At 44.7% G+C, this 15,855-nt stretch overlaps 1 protein-coding gene across 15 annotated transcripts in view; it reads left to right on the top strand.

Moving 5' to 3' along the window:
* Positions 1–7,482: 7,482 nt before the first annotated feature.
* Positions 7,483–15,855, top strand: part of LOC119374775 (uncharacterized) — a 236,589-nt gene continuing 228,216 nt past the window's right edge. For 12 of the 15 annotated variants that reach the window (XM_049410809.1, XM_049410808.1, XM_049410805.1 and 9 more), the window contains exon 1: positions 7,484–7,660. The gene's annotated coding sequence lies outside the window, so the exon portion shown is untranslated. Of the gene's footprint in view, positions 7,661–15,855 lie in introns of all 15 variants that reach the window. The other 3 variants (XM_049410803.1, XM_049410797.1, XM_049410791.1) reach the window with 1 other exon arrangement.

Below are 15,855 nucleotides of genomic sequence, written 5' to 3'. Positions count from 1 at the left end.
TAAAATTTCCCGAAACTTGGTATGAAAAATCACTGGCCCCCTTGGAGGACAGCATACTTCAATTTTGCTAACTGAAAACTACATAGACTGAATTTTACACCGTCAATATTTATGACATCACAGCAAGTTGGTGCTGAGAACTTAAAAGTTGTGTCGCCCCCAAAATTTTCCTTTTGCGCGTTTTCTCGCAGCAAGAGACATGCCTTCGGCATTGTGATTAGGTAATATATTTATACAGAAAAATAGTTTTTCTCTTTAGTGTCCCTTTATTATTTTATTTATTAGTAACTGAAAATTTATTTAATGTGTAAGTCATAAGGAGGTCTTTCTGAGTTCTTTTTATTTGCGGTGTGCATTGTTCGCATTGATCATTTGCCAGGCTACTGCACCAAAGCGCAGTTTTTCTGCTGAAAAATGAAGATTGCTCTAAAGTACTGAAGTTGCCTTTTGGTTGCCGCTATGAAACTTAAATAGCGCAATTTTATGCCCTATTTATATTCAGTTTAATGATGCCCAGCTTGCTCCCAGTAATCTGTAGTCGTGTGGTGGGCGTGCAAATCGATACCGAAGTTTCACGGTGGCCGACCTGTGATATTGTTGTGCAGAATTTCCTGGGCCAACCTAGATCTGCTTAACTTGTTCATTTGTATCACTATAAATTAGGGGCACTTTGTTTCCACTTAAGTATCGCGAAATATTTATTATGGTTCATGGCTGGTACCATTTAACAGTTGTAGTGAACTTGATGGAGAAGTTATTTATGGTTTCCTTTTTGTTTCCAGCAATGATCTATATCTTGGTATACGTTGCAGTGCTCACAGAAGCTACATAGCTGTTTTTATGAACAATGTGTGAACACGGTGTGTCGTTGGAGCCGATGTTTTGACAAGTGGATTTGTATATTCAAGGCCGCAGCAGTTGTCGGCCTTGAAGGAGACAAGCCCGCGTGTTGAAATGTCGGCTCCAGTGACATCCCACGTTCACGTATTTTTCATCTCTTGAGGCGACCATTTTTCCTCAATTTCTGCCTTTTTATAGCTATTTTTCTAAGTTGAGTTTATAACAGTGGAAAAAAAAATTAAAGGAACCCTGCAACACTTTTCCAAGTAGCCATGGAATGGCTTCATTGAGGGAGCTTATTTCCTCACGAATCGACCACCGCAAAAAATTTTTAGAATCTGTCCAGTACGAGCGGAATTACAAAGATTTGTCGCACGCTGTAATTGGTTTCTATTGTCTCTCGTCCTGACGAAAGCGCTGGAAGCTAAGCAGGGAGGAGCGGCATGGGGGAAGAAGGTACATCACGTGCGGTTCGTGACCTTGAGCACCTTTTTTTGTTTTTCTTCGAACCCGCGACGCGTTTTCGTGTGATCGCGCGCGAGCATGTGACGGCCTCCTGCGGCGGCCGCAGTGACTACCGAGCGAGACATGTTCAAATCAGCCAATGGCGTGGTCAGGGGCAGTGACGACGCAAGCATCATTTTTGTCAAGAGAAGAGGAAGCGCTCCTTAGCTGACTGCGAGAATTTATTGTAATCCCAGGCCGCGTGCTGCGCTATAATGTTTGGCTCGCGTATTCTCGGGAGACTCGACTACCGATCGGCAGCGTTTTCTGGCCAGGCTGAAGAACTTGCAGGGCCCCTTTAACATCACTAGAAAGGATGCTTGACTGACCATACTATGTGGGCAGTTTTGTATTGTTGTATTGAAGAGCAGATTAGAGTGAGCACTTAACGGCCATGGGAGTACCATATCTCTGGTGCAGCACATCAGAAAAATTAATTACCCTTGGGACAGCATTTGATAATAGCAAACGGGACAAGTTTGTATTGATTCCTGTTTGAAAACTCGCAACGGCTTGACAAAGAAACTGCAAATTCCTGAACGATTGCTCAACGGGAACCAATGGCTTTCAGAGACAACTGCTAGGTTCAAGGACAAAAATTTTGATCATGTTGAAGAGATTCCATTGAAAATGAGCAAAGATGGAGAGGGGAAAAATAGGCGAATTTTGCGAACATGTACACCTCATTGCGGCATTTTTAATATTTAAAAAAAAATTGGTTATGAAATAAAAGTTGAATTGCTTTACCTTCTTGCTAAAAGAGGCACTGTATGCATTTTCACCCGTCCAGCCTTTTCTTCCAAAAATTGCATAAATTTAAAATTTTAAAGGGGTGGTGCCACCATGTTTGTGGCTTGCGTGTTCTTTGCTGTAAGCGTTTCCTATAACTCCAGGAAAAACGATGCACGCACCAAGATTCATGTATTCTCGCTAAATAATTTAATATCTCCTTTTGATGTGGACAACTTTCGGTTTCGGTTTCTGGGCGCCGAGGTTGGGTAGTGACGTAGAAGTGTAGGAGGCGTGGTCACGTGTCCACACAAGGCTGTGACGCTCTCAGCCAGAAAACGATCGAAACTCGGCGAGTGATGTAGCAGCCGATGCTTTTCCGATACTATAGTGAACTAGAATATACTCTAGTTCACTACAGCCGGTACATACGTTGCGGAGGTGGCGGAGGTCCGCAGGTCATTCACGTCACTACAGCAGATCTGGTGTGACGTCACTACAACTTTCGTTGTCCATCCTACAGATCTACGTCAGTGTTGGCGCGCTAGCGATGGGTTTTGATCGGGAGAATGGGCATTTAGGTACACTTTGGAAGTGAGTTAAAATATATTCTAAACGTTTGCTGTGTCCGACCCTTCGTGTGGAGTGTCCTTACATACAGAGGAAACCCACAACAGGCTTGTTATAGCCTCGAAATTTGATGGCACCACCCCTTTAAGCTGTCCTTCACCTGAACAGTTTTTCTAGTATTGTTAGTTTTAACTTACGTTTATGAAGAGCTAGGGAGCTCAACGCTGATAGAAACTTCGAACTCACTAACTCACTGAAAAAAATTCTGGCTACACTACTGCCCTTGCCATTTCACGTTGCCACACTTCATTATTGCATTTGGTTGTTTCATGCATGACCGTTGTTGGCTGTAGCAATTGAAGTGTTGCGCTGCTAAGCACGTGGATGAAGGCCCAATTCCCGGCATGGAGGAAGAAAAAAGCTGGGAGCTCATTCTTTTCTTTTTTGCTTTTCTTTCTCTCCTTACCCTTCCAGGGTAGCAAACTGGATATTTATCTTCTGGTCAATCTCTCTCTCTTAGGGGCAATACTAGCGCAAGGCATTTTTGTACGGACTCAGGTTTGAAACAAATGTTTGGGTGAACTGACTAAAGTGGTATGCTCAATGACTCTCACTGACGCCAAGTGATGATCTTTGTACATCTGCCGTTGGTTAGCACTGGTCATTTGAACGTCTCCTTGTTGCCAACTTGAATCAGTGGCTATGTGCCGCTGGGTTAAGTTCTGTGGCTGCATGCATTCACAGAACTTTTCTTTCATATGTGTCTCTTCCCCATTAGTAGACCTCCTCCTTTAATAATGTGTCAAACATAAGGATTGGCAGGTTTTTATGAGCGAAGCCGTTTAAGGTATCGGTAACTTGTGCTCATCACTTACAGACAGTTGCAGACTCTAACATACATAACACCGACGACACTAAGCAGGATCAATCCTGACTTTCCTACTGTATGCTCGCACTGTGGCCACGAATATAACAATTTCGAGCACGTGCTCTGGCTGTGCCCTGCCAACGCGGGTACAGACTTTTCTGACCAATCCTCATGGGACTCAGCGCTTCAAAGCACAGAGCTCACAGCTCAGCTCAAGGCTGTCCAGAGGGCCCGGGCCGTCGCAGAAGGACTCTGTCTACCGGCCCCGACCTGGGTGGAGCCGCCGGATTGATTGGCGGGGCCTTCGGCACCGCTTTCTTTCTCCTCAGGACCTGAATAAAGTTCATACTCACTCACTCACTGACTCGCGCATAACTTTTTCGGTGGGTATGCGCCACAGGAATTGGGCTAGCACCACTACCTAGTACCGCAGGTGTGAGCGTTAAACGAAAACTCTGCTTGGCGAAGTGGAGCACGTGAAACACGTGAAAGAGAGAGAGAGAGAAGGAAAGAGAAACTAGAGAGAAAAAAAGAAAGAGAGAAAGAAAGAAAAGCAAGAAAAAATATAAAGAGACGGATACAAAAAAAAATTAGCACAGCTTGCACTAAGTCGCGCAAGGCTGGGTCACGCAGAGCTGATGGGCACGTTTCAGCTTCTCTTGTTGACCATCTGTACATAATACTTGGGCGGTCATTGAACGCGTGCCGGTTCATTATGATGATAATTTTCTGTCTACGACACACGACAAACCTCGGCCATAACAGCTCTGCTGTAAAAGAGATACAAGAAACAGAGCAAGAGAAGAAAGAAAGAAAAAAAATTGGCCGCCTATCTGCGTGCTCCGCTGCAAATGCCGTGTAAGGACGATAGAGGAGGCGCTGCGTCTACGCTGCGTTACACACTGCGTGAGATATGGACGCCATCTGGCAATACATCGGGAAACATGAGCTTGTGCAGGGGGTTTCCTTCCTCCGTGGCAGAGGGCGTTCGTTGGCGCGCATAGCATGGCATTTTCAGCGCAGCCGCAGATTAGAAAGTAGGGTCTTTAGAATTGTGTATCTATGTATTTTCTATTAAAGGAACACACCACCTAATACTTACCTAGTGATGTTGCGCCTCAGATATGCGTAATATTTACTTTTTGATCGACAACGTTCGCAAGTATGAGCAGCCGTACCAGTTCAAGATGGGTGGGCGGTAAGCAAGTGGTTCAACTTTGGCCGGGTGGCTGAATCGGGTAACAGACAGACAAAAATTTCTGCTTTTAAGTTCCCAAGAAAGACTATCGTCTTTAATAAAGAGAAACAAGGAAGGCCAGCCAGCTCCGCTCCTCCTTGAGGCTTGGCACCACTAGTGCGATGCTGCCATAATTTTTTCTTTCTCACGAACAATTCGTTCTTCAGGTCTCCGTGAATACAGGCCCTCTCTCCAATAAAAAAAGAAGGAAAACGATCCTTAGGACATTGATCCTCTAGCGAGGAGCACTGAATGTCAGTGAACTCGGAATCTCGAAAGGACATGGAATGTCACTGTAGTTATATATGCTCTGGTTATTTCGGAGGCAATTAGGTCATTCTCACTGAGGCGTTCATAACATGTTAATGACCTTTCGGCGCGCTAACGACATTGTTCACGTTAATCTCGATAAGGTTATTCTGTTCTGCCAAGTGACCCATTAACTCGATAACCATCGAGCTAAACGCGTTCTTAACTAAGTATAATGAAGCCAATGTGTCAAGGCTGTTGTGGAACTATAGAAACCTTTTTTAGAGCGATAGCTTACTCCTCGTGGTACAGACCCATAAAACGTTTGGTTCCGTGAATCTGACCTTCAACCTCAGGCAAGGTCATGTCAGCGTCTCTGAGCTGCTTTATTGCCGCAGAAAATTGTTTACAAATTGCCTGCGAGATGGCGCAAAGTTGTCCCCGATGTGTTCGCACCGACATTTCTCCTTCTCCAGAGTATCAGCACGTTAATCACGTGCTTCGTTCCACGGGCCTCGCGTATCGTCGCAACAGCGGCCAAAAAGCTTCAGCAAAACGGTAGTGCGGCACGCTTGCAAAAACGAACAGCGGCTAAAGGTCAGTCTTTTGTGCCGCCATCGCCAGAGGCGCTGGCTGCATGCAAGTTCACTGCGCGTTCCCACTGACAGCTCCAAGCAGTGTCTGTGCGTTGTCTTCTCGGGCAATTGTAGATTCGGTAGTAACTGCTACAAAAGCGGCTGTTTGCAAAAAGCAGTACATGCAATAAAGTTAAATCTCTGCAAACGAACGGTCACGTCCTTTCACAAAGCAAGCAAGACCGAGATGTCAGACAAACTTGGTTTAACCGCGTTGAACCACAGCAATTTTTCTTTCGCGTACATCTACCATTTCATCTCGCCCGACGCAGTCAGCAAAGGCTGATTTCTCTCTAAAGAAGCACATGCCACATGTACTCATTCTCAATGAAGCTATAATACCATGGCTCTTGTTGCGATGACAATTATATAGAAACTCCAGGCGCACTTTTGCCATAGCCGTCAGGTTCCGTGTAGGAAGTCCAAATCGATAACATCGGCCTGCGTGTTGTATGTGCTCTGTGCAACTTAAAGGGACACTAAAGAGAAACAGTGAATTGGTTTACATTAATAAATTGTAGTTTTACAACTATAATGTCGTTAATTTCACCATCATAGGTGTAATAATAAAGGAGCAAATGAAGTTCAATGTACCATTTTTAAATTTCGCGCCAAAATCTTCACGCGTGACGTCACGGATTTCAAAGTGTACTTATGGTATTTTGCCGCCATTGGCTCAACAAAATTTCCTCAAACTTGGTATGTTAACCTATGTCCCCCTCAGAGGACAGTGCACTTTACGTTCACCGTTTAGGAACTACGTAGGCCTTAGTAGGCGCTATCAAAATATGTGACGTCACGACGAATGGTGCGGAAACTTCAAGGTGGCGTCGCCACCACATTTTTTTTTTTTGCGCGGTTTCTCGCTTACTAAGCGTCATCTCGCATCAAGCGTGGTGTTTTTGGTATCGTGAAAGAGTAGTTTACTAATACAAGAAAATCGTTTTGCTCTTTCCCTTTAAAGCGTGCGAGGGCAGTCGGCAATCCCGGCTCAAGCGAGAGGAAATGCGCAAGCCGTCGTTTGTCGCGTGAAATCTCCATGAAAAGGGGAGGGGGGGGCGTAGGGGAGGAGGACTGCGTCAATCTAGCAGGGACTGCGCACTTTGATCCACTGAACCCTATCTCGCTCGCTCTATCATCGCAAAACGCTCGGTTTGCGATGAAGTGGTGGACAGCGCGAAGGTCGCTTCGCTTGCTGCAGCGGTCGCGTTCTTTTACGCCGGCGTTTTGTTTAGTTATGCCAGGTTAGATGCCGCAGGAGCTATAGCGCTGCTAGCCTTACTTCGCATAACATCTCAATTTACTTATATCGCATTCATTGATTCGTCCTTGCGGCGAAACAGTGTCTTTTTTTAAGTTCTCACGGAGATCTATTCTTATAAAAATGTTTTTTTTTTTTATGCGGATTGCGTGCATGGGTCCTTGCAATGGCGTCTATATGCGTGCAAATAAGGGGCTGTAAGTCTATGGTACAGACATCACAAGCGTGCCCCATGCTGACGTCATAAAATGTTCTTGTCATGTAAAGCAGATAGTCACAACACGCGAATGTAATCAAAATAAAAAGAAAGTATATTAAGTTCGGTGAGACAAAACAAATATATTGTTACGGAATAATTGGTGAACGTCGGAAAACAATCTTGAAATAACAGAATCTCGCAGGGTCACTGAACCTTGTAAAGCGACCGTGCAAACCACATTTGACGAGACTACATGACAGCTGTTGGAAGAATGTTAAGTTCGGAGAAATTGTAAATGGCAGGAACTCAAAAGGTCCAGACGTAAAGGACGTTGGCAGCTGGATTATAATGGCAGAAGAGCAGCGAATCTCCTTGTGTAGACTAATTTAGGTGGTGTGAAACGCCGTAGATGTCGTAGACGACAGTATACTCTAGATTCTAGCACAACACGTGACTGGTCATATCTTAGCTTGGGCGAAGCGTTACTGAGCTCGAGTTTTCGATAGTCCGCCAAGCAGACTCGCTGTTAGGTCCTCGCTGCTGTCTTGTGTACACATCCTGGAAACCCGTGAGTTGAGCTTTGCGTTCACTTACTGATGATCTTTGCTGTTCTGACAGCACTAATAGTTATGCTGAAGCAACAGACATTTTTTAACGAGCTAGCGTTAAAGAGCTCGTTTCGCAGAAATTCCGGCGTCGGTGTCGGCGAGTTGGTTGTGAGCGAAAAATTATCGTTGTGCGTGAGCGCAAATTCGGAATAGATGCAAACAAACAAAAAAAAATGAAATACCGAAATGAAAAGTCCGAGTGGGAATTGAACCCAGGCCTTCTGCGTGGCATGCAGGTGTTCTACCACAGAGCCACGCCTATTCTTGGAACTGCTTCCTAAAAAAAAAAAAAACAAAAAAACTACACGAATCTGCTAGTAATCTCCATAGCGCATGTAATGTTGCGTGGCAGAAGCGTAGAATCACGCCAGGCGTCAAGACATGTGAATTGCACAACGTGCGTGGCGTTTAAAGGCCCACGCATTACAAAGCGCTCACACATATTTAATCATCATCATCAGCAAAAGCATCAGCAAATTGAGTAGCTGCGTAGGTTCGCGTGTTGCCTTAGGGACGGTATACTGGGTAAATGGCTGATTCGCAAAAGGAATAATTAAGGCGTAGTGTGCACTTCGCAAATGTACTTGCAGTAGGCATTGTAGGATAGTTTGAAATGGCTAATGTTACGCGTGCAGACGCTCCTTTCCTTGTGGCATGGTTGAGGGGTCCACCGAGATGCGAAGCGAGGCTGCCGATTGAGAAGGCGATGAGAACGGGGCCTGACTACGCTGTCGCGTTCTACTCGTGAGACGAAGCTCATGCGTCCTCCAACACTTTTTAAGATGATTGAGGAGCACGAAGTGCAGAATCCATCTAATCTAGGGTTTGTAGACGTTTCGGTTGGTATTCGATATGCAATAGTAAGAGTTACATGCATAGGCGTGCGCAGGGTTCCCCATCAGGGGGGGGGGGGCAAATGTTCATTGCAGCGCCCCCCCCCACCCTACTAAGTCAATGTATGGGGCAGATTTTGCGCCCCCTCACCCTCTTAAATGAATGGAACGGTCAATGTACGGGGCAGATTTTGCGCCCCCCCCCCTCTTAGGTATTAGGGGGGGGCGGCCGCCCTCCCTGCCCCCCCCCCCCCCCCCCCCCCCTGTGCGCACGCCTATGGTTACATGGCTAAGCTTCCGGTTCTGTAGCATTACAGCGCACAAATTTCTGCCGCGACCCAATACGAAATGCCCTGGATAAGATGCATGCATGTACGTGTAAAGTACATAGTCGTGAGAAAATGTGATGTAGGACATCGTTCCCTAGTATTGTTTATAAGGGAGACATTTGTCGCCATTTCTAGAGGACGCCTAGTTGCCGTATATAGAGGAAATATTAGTTGCAAGCTGACTTTAGTGGCTTATAAAGGAAGCCTTCGAAATATGAAGAATGCCACGCGACTACCATGTCTTCTCTTTCTTTCTTTCTTAAACTTTGTCCACCCCGCAGTGAGCCCTAGTCACGTGGTATTTTTAATATCTTGAGGGAATTTTTTTTTGTCAGCCAGTAAAAATTAACATACGATATTAACGCTTTCTCAAAGAACGGCAGTTAGACGTTTCCTAGAAAAGCCAACAAATATCTCATGGACTCTTGGTGAGTGGGACAATACTTATCGGGTTAGATAATTAATTGTAATTAACTGCTGAAGCATCATTACCAAAGAATTACTGGTGGCTTCACTGCGCGAGAGAGGTATGTACTATGCTGTCTTTGCGTAAAGCAATTAGCTTTTTAATTATCTCGGTTATGATAGTACGGACACTGTAAGTATGTATAGAATTAAGTTTCTTTAAAATTGTGGGGTTGGCATTTTCATCTACAGACGCATTTTGCGCTTCAACGAGATTAATATAAGCGGAGAGCCTCGCGGAGGATTTCTGAAACGGCAAATGAAGAACATAAACATTCATCTTCCCAGTTGACCTTTGTTTGCCTACGTGTGTAAATGGGTCAAATTTCAAGCTGAACGTTTCTTGCGGGCGCGCGCTCATAGAATGAGGGAATGACGTACACGATGGAATGACCCTGTACGTAGACGGTAGTGCTGTGACGTCAGTCCTCTACGTAGACGACTGTGCTCTGGCGTCGCCAACAGTAGCACGTGACACTGCGATTATTATTTGACACGACATGTTTAGTTTGTGTATTTTGTTGCTTGAATAGCTGAATAAAACTTGAGAGAAATAATGAGACACACAAAGGGAATGTGAGCGTCTTTTTCATTTTTTTTCCCGTGAATTGCAGCGAGATGCGGGGCTAATGTGCCTCCGTTTCGCATGCGTTTGTGTCACAGCGGTTAGCGCATCGAGCAGACGTCAAGACATCAGAGCAGACGTCGGAGAGACGTCAAGACGTCAAGAGCAGACGTCAAGACGAGCAGACGTCAAGCCCTGGAAACGAAAGCAATGTTCTGGCGCGTTCGAGCACTCATTAGGCTCATTTATTCTCCCGCATCTACCTAAATGTTCATACGGCACTGACTCTTGATGCCACTAGTCTCGTGTCCGTACAAATGTGGCAACTTTCATGCCCGTCCCGCAGAAACAGGCAGTACACCACAGAGAACGGCGACACAACGCCCACACAGCGTTGGGGGGGGGGGGGGAGGGGGTTCGACCCCCCCCTCCGAAAATTTTTAATTTTGCTTGCGTATATATACACGCGCACATACAAACGCACGCACGAACATACATAAAGTATGGTTGAACACCCCTTCCCCCCACCGAAAAAAATTGCTGGCTACGCCCCTGCCGTAGCTCAACAAGGTAGACCGTCGGACGCGTTATTCCAAGGTTACAGGTTCGGTTCCTGCAGGCAGCAAGTTATCTTTTCGTTCACTTCAATTTCTTCACATTTATATCACAGTTACTACCAATAAGATCTCCTATACTTTCCTTGGCTTGTTTATCTGATAGTTCTAATTAATGTGCGTGAAAAGTCGTCCGAAAAACTTAAGATCGTTTGAAATGTTAACAACTGCAGACAGCAATACAGGTCTTCGGAAATAGCGATGCCAAAAGTATGAAAATTATATAAAGAAGGACAACCTGCTGATTTAAGAAAAGAGTTATTTCGTAAAAAAACCAAAGAAGCAATAGCATCAAAAGAATTTCATCAACTTGTGAACGCTCGACTGTTCTTGAAGTTTTTTTTTTGTGAGGGGATGAAACATCTTGGAAAGTGCACTCACAATTTTATACATACACACAATTTTATACAGTCAGGCTGAAAGCATCTACTTACAACGTATTCGCGCTGGATACGGAACAGATACAAAATTATTTCTTTATTTGTATATACTGTCAATCCCAAAGAAGCAATAGCAGGAGGGCTTATAAATTAGGTTGATAACTTAATATACTTAAACGTAACGCAATTTGCAATACAATTGCAACAACAAATAATTACAATGAAAGTTAAAAGCAAAAAGCAAATAGTGCCATGACCAATTTATATACAGACAGGCCAGCATAGCAAAAGAAAACCGTATGTTTTAGCAGAAAAAATTAAGAGAGAAAAAAGAAGCTTTACGACAAGATGGTGTGAACATTTTTACACAGTGGTGCTGCAGCGCAAGAAGGCAATATATACTGTGGCATTTCAATTATTGGTAAAAAAAGAAAACTAAAAAATGTATCATGAACAAACAAGACAAGCGTAGTTCCATACATCACTCTCATCAATTATCTGTTTTTGTTAGGATATCCAAGCACAACGAGCTTGTTTATGAATGAAGTGAAACTGCAAATCACCAAGAGTTACCTAGCGAAAGTACAAAATATTCACTGTGTAATTCGTTTTTGCATATTCATCTTCCAGGTGCTTGTATAAATCTATGCGCTTCATTTTTACATTTTCTTCAGTGGGCGCCTCCAGTAAACGCTTTTGGATACTAAGCCATGGTGAATAAGCTGAACTTCCAACTTATCGTCTTCGGTTTGTTGAGTGTCGCCGCTACAACGTTGACCGCCGAGGGTAGTCTACAAGGAGCACAGGAAAAAACTGGCGACATTGATATTGTTAAGGTAACGTTATCTTCTTTATTAGAAAAGCGCGAATGAGAAGTTCATTAGAGGTGTATCGGATGCACTGGTCACTCAGCATGACATATGCATTGGTCTAACCGGACTGCTATGCGTAACAGCACTCATTATGCCTTATCTGAGCCAACGAGGTCCGGCTAATAAACAGACTATGTATATAATTGTTGAGGTTTAACGACCAAAAACCACGATATGATTATGACGGACGCCGTAGTGGAGGGGCTTCGGAAATTTCGACCATCTGGAGTTCTTCAACGTGCACCTAAATCTAAGTACACGGGCCTCAAACATTTTCACCTCCATCGAAAATGCGGCCGCCGCGGCCAGGATTCGATCCCGCGACCTTCGGGTCAGCAGTCGAGCACCATAACCATTAGACCATCGTGGCGGGGTAATAAAGAACTACAACCATGACTCTTCAAACAGGAAGTGTGCGTCGTCGATAGTAAGTTTGCATGTTCTGCCCTAAGAGAGCGCCCAAATATCACTGACGCATAAGTCACATTAGTTCGTAGCTATGACTCTGTTCCTTCAATGCGACTTGCATGCTTTGTTGTTTCACCCAGCCATGGACGTCGGCAGGGTGGTGCAAAAAGGGCACTAGTCCCCCCCCCCCCCCCCCCCGCACTGTACTCCAAGCCACACTAACATTTTCCCCCCACCCAAGCGCCAGCGCTCCCCCACACTCTTAGCAAACGACCGCTTAAAACAACGCATATAAGGCGGAAAGTAGGTCAAATTTTCGACGCTTATAAATGGCTCTCTAAGCGGCCTACTTATACGGCTCTTTCATGCGGCCCTTCTTTATACGGCCTCTGGCTAAGCGGCTCTTTCTTATGCGGCCTAAATTTATGCGGCTCTTCCCTATGCGCGGCCATCTCGTTGCCAGAAGGCCGTTTAAAAGTGACCGCTTAAAGTAACGCATACCGTCGATGTGGTTAAGCGGTATTTCAGGTCAAATCTGTCCGGCTTATATACGGCTCAATATGCGGTCGAAATATATGCGGTACTTTTCGCAAATTTTAGAAAAAAAAAAAGAAACTCTTCTACATCGTAGTTCATCGTGCAGTGTTCCTCTTTTTTTTTCTTTGTTCTCTTCAGCCTTTCAACTCATGAATATGCATTTACACATCACAAGAACACTGCACAGAGAGTCACAAACCATGTATCAACACACACACACTCCACCACGGGGATTTGAACCCAGGCCAACCGCGTGACAAGCAGACACTGTAACCACTACGCCACCGCACCACACGATCTGGGTGGACTTCCGCGGCTTTATATATGCACTTCACGTTATCTTGGACGATTTTACGATCGGCTACAACGCTATAATTTTGCATAAATGAGAGGCATCGTTCGCGTATAATGCGCGTGTATGCGTGTGCACGACCTTAAGCGAACCCTCGGTCGATCGCGGGCAGTCACAGTCAGTTTGTGTGTGGAATTGTTTCTCGTCCGACGGCTTGCGCATCCCTCACGGAGACAGAGGTGAACAATGAACGATGCGTTTCCGAGTGCATTTCCATTTGCCGGCATCATACAGCAGCCGAACGTGCCCTGATGTGCAACCAGCCGCCAAAGAAAAGTTTTCTGCGATGTTTGACGCAGTACAGGCGGTGGAAGTCAGCTGATCTCATCTCTACTTGGCGAAGTACAGTCTCCCACGTCCTTCGCGAGCATCGCGTTGATGTCGGTGCGTTTATACGGACAGTATTGTGTAGAGGTTCATCTCAGAGAATCGGATTAAAACACATAATCGCTTATTCGCGCAACTGATGGGTTTGGTGTAGTGCAGCGCGTACGAGGCGACGGACCAGCTTTCAGAACGTACGCGCTCATTTCTCTCTCGAGTGTAGCATAGGCGATGAAGAAACGTTGTTGTTGAGTCGAAAGAACAACGAGCCTTCGCAGAAAAAGAATGCAGTCTCCCGAGCTCGAGGCTGACGGCGCGGACGAGCGATGCCGTGGGATTGTCATGCTGGGGAGGACGGCGGGTCTGAGGTTGTTCGTTCTCGTGGTTCGTTCGTTGTTGACAGTTGGAAGTGATGCTCCCCTTGGCTTCCACAAACGATGAAACGTATAGTGCATGACTGGCGCGGAAAGAGCACGCATGAAATCGCTTGCATCACCCGTTAGAACATATGTTTCCTGCCAAGCGTCGCATCAAAAATAGCAATGCTTGAAATCGAATGAAGTCACAATATGATCCAGCTTTCAAGGATAAAACCATGCTATTTCTTCAAAAGTCAGAAGTGGCCTGAGGGATTCAGAACCCTAGCAAAAATTCTGATAGAGGTCTGTATCAGTCTGATACAGTTTCCTATCAGTTGTACCAGTCTTGTATAAGACTGATACAAAGTCCTATCAGTTCTGATAGACATCCGTATCAGTCTGATACAGTTTCTTGTCAGTGTTACCAGTCTTGTATCAGACTGATACAGGGTCTTACCAGTGCTAACAGTTTTTCAATCAGTCTGATTGGCCATTTCTATGGTGTATATTAGTCTATAGGTTTTTAGTCTTTTGTTGGTTTATGGGATCTTCATAAAATGCAGTAGTGTCATTTTAACAGTTACTCTTTTTTTTAACACACTGGTCACATATATGTGATTGGTCATTTCTGCATGCATATTGGTGTATAGGTGTTTTCTATTGAACACTTGGCGACCATCGTATGACATATTACCATCATTCAATGAGTGCCACTGGTAGCTTTTGAATGCGTAGAATAATGATATATAATGCTTCATGGTGGTGTTAAGCATAATGAACACACTGAGCTTTGCAAAGCAGGTTTCAGGCTAGATGAACATCTCTTATTCTATGTACAAATGGGGTTGCAGGTGCCAGATAGAAACACAGTTTATTCTGACATTCAGGTATCTTAGGAATTTTAAGACACTAGGTATACAAAACTTATCACAGAGCAGTACAAACACAACTTAAAACAACAATACAAACAAAACTTCTCATCACACAGCAATACCAACATAACTTTTAAATTTTAGCTTATAGGGCCAGTAAACATCCCAGGACACTAAACTTCATATTTAGAGTACAATTGTGTCCTAGTGTGAAATGAGCATGCTAATGCAATAATTTTTTGAAACGGTGCGGAGTTGAAAGCCTCGGCCTCTGGGTGCTGCGGTTTCTTGCTTTCACGACCCAAGCTAGCCCTAGCTGCCTCCCCCACATAGTGCTTTGCCTTTAATGATGCACTACATCTGTGCCATAATCCATACTGGATGAAATCCTTTAAAGGGGGGATGAACCGCTTTTCCAAGTAATAATTGAATGACCTCAGGGTCGAAGTTTATTGCCTCGCAAATCCACTGCCACAAAAATTTCAAAGCGAGCGGAATTACAAGGGTTTGTTGTGCACTTTAAGCGCTTTCTCTTTTCTCTCGGCCATCCCGACAAGGTGTGTTGGAAGCTATAGGGAGGAATGGCACTGAGGAAATACGTTATGTCAGCACACATCGTGACCTAGAGCATGTTTGATGAAGCACGACTGCTTTTTCCTGTTGCAGTTGCCATGCACGAGTGTGACTATGTAATGTTAGCAGATTATGGACAGCAGTGCCAGCATGTGGCAGCACCCTGTGGCAAGCAGCACATCTGATCGAAACGCCGCTCTTGTTTTATGTTGGCTATAGGCCAATATCTATCTGTTGCTATCTGTTGTTTTACACCATACAGTAGGCATCCGAAAGTCCGAAGAAAGTGAGCACAGGCATCTATATATATGAAAAGAGGGCACCTGAGAAATTCGCAACATCGCATTCCGCTTTTCAAACTCTCCTTGCCGTGCACAGCTGCAAGATTTGGGTGAGATGTTTATAGCAGCGTCTGATATCCACAGGATGTCTTTTCACCAAGGGCTGGTACAGACCTGTTTAATACTTGCATGTAATCTTGCCAAGATTTATGAACATCAAAAAGCATGTACTAATAAAGGAAAGCATTTGACCGCAAAAAACACAAGAAACTGCCTACCATAGTAAAAGTTCAATTGTGAAGAGAACAGCGATAGAAATGGTCAAGAAAAGTCAACTTTTGATTGCCCTACCACGTTAAACTCAAATTAGACTGAGTACATTTGTCACTGA

The sequence above is a fragment of the Rhipicephalus sanguineus genome, chromosome 11 (assembly GCF_013339695.2).
Source record: "Rhipicephalus sanguineus isolate Rsan-2018 chromosome 11, BIME_Rsan_1.4, whole genome shotgun sequence".
Taxonomy (NCBI): Eukaryota; Metazoa; Arthropoda; class Arachnida; order Ixodida; family Ixodidae; genus Rhipicephalus; species Rhipicephalus sanguineus.
The sequence above is the reverse complement of the archived record's forward strand: the minus strand, read 5'-3'. Positions and strand labels throughout refer to the sequence as shown.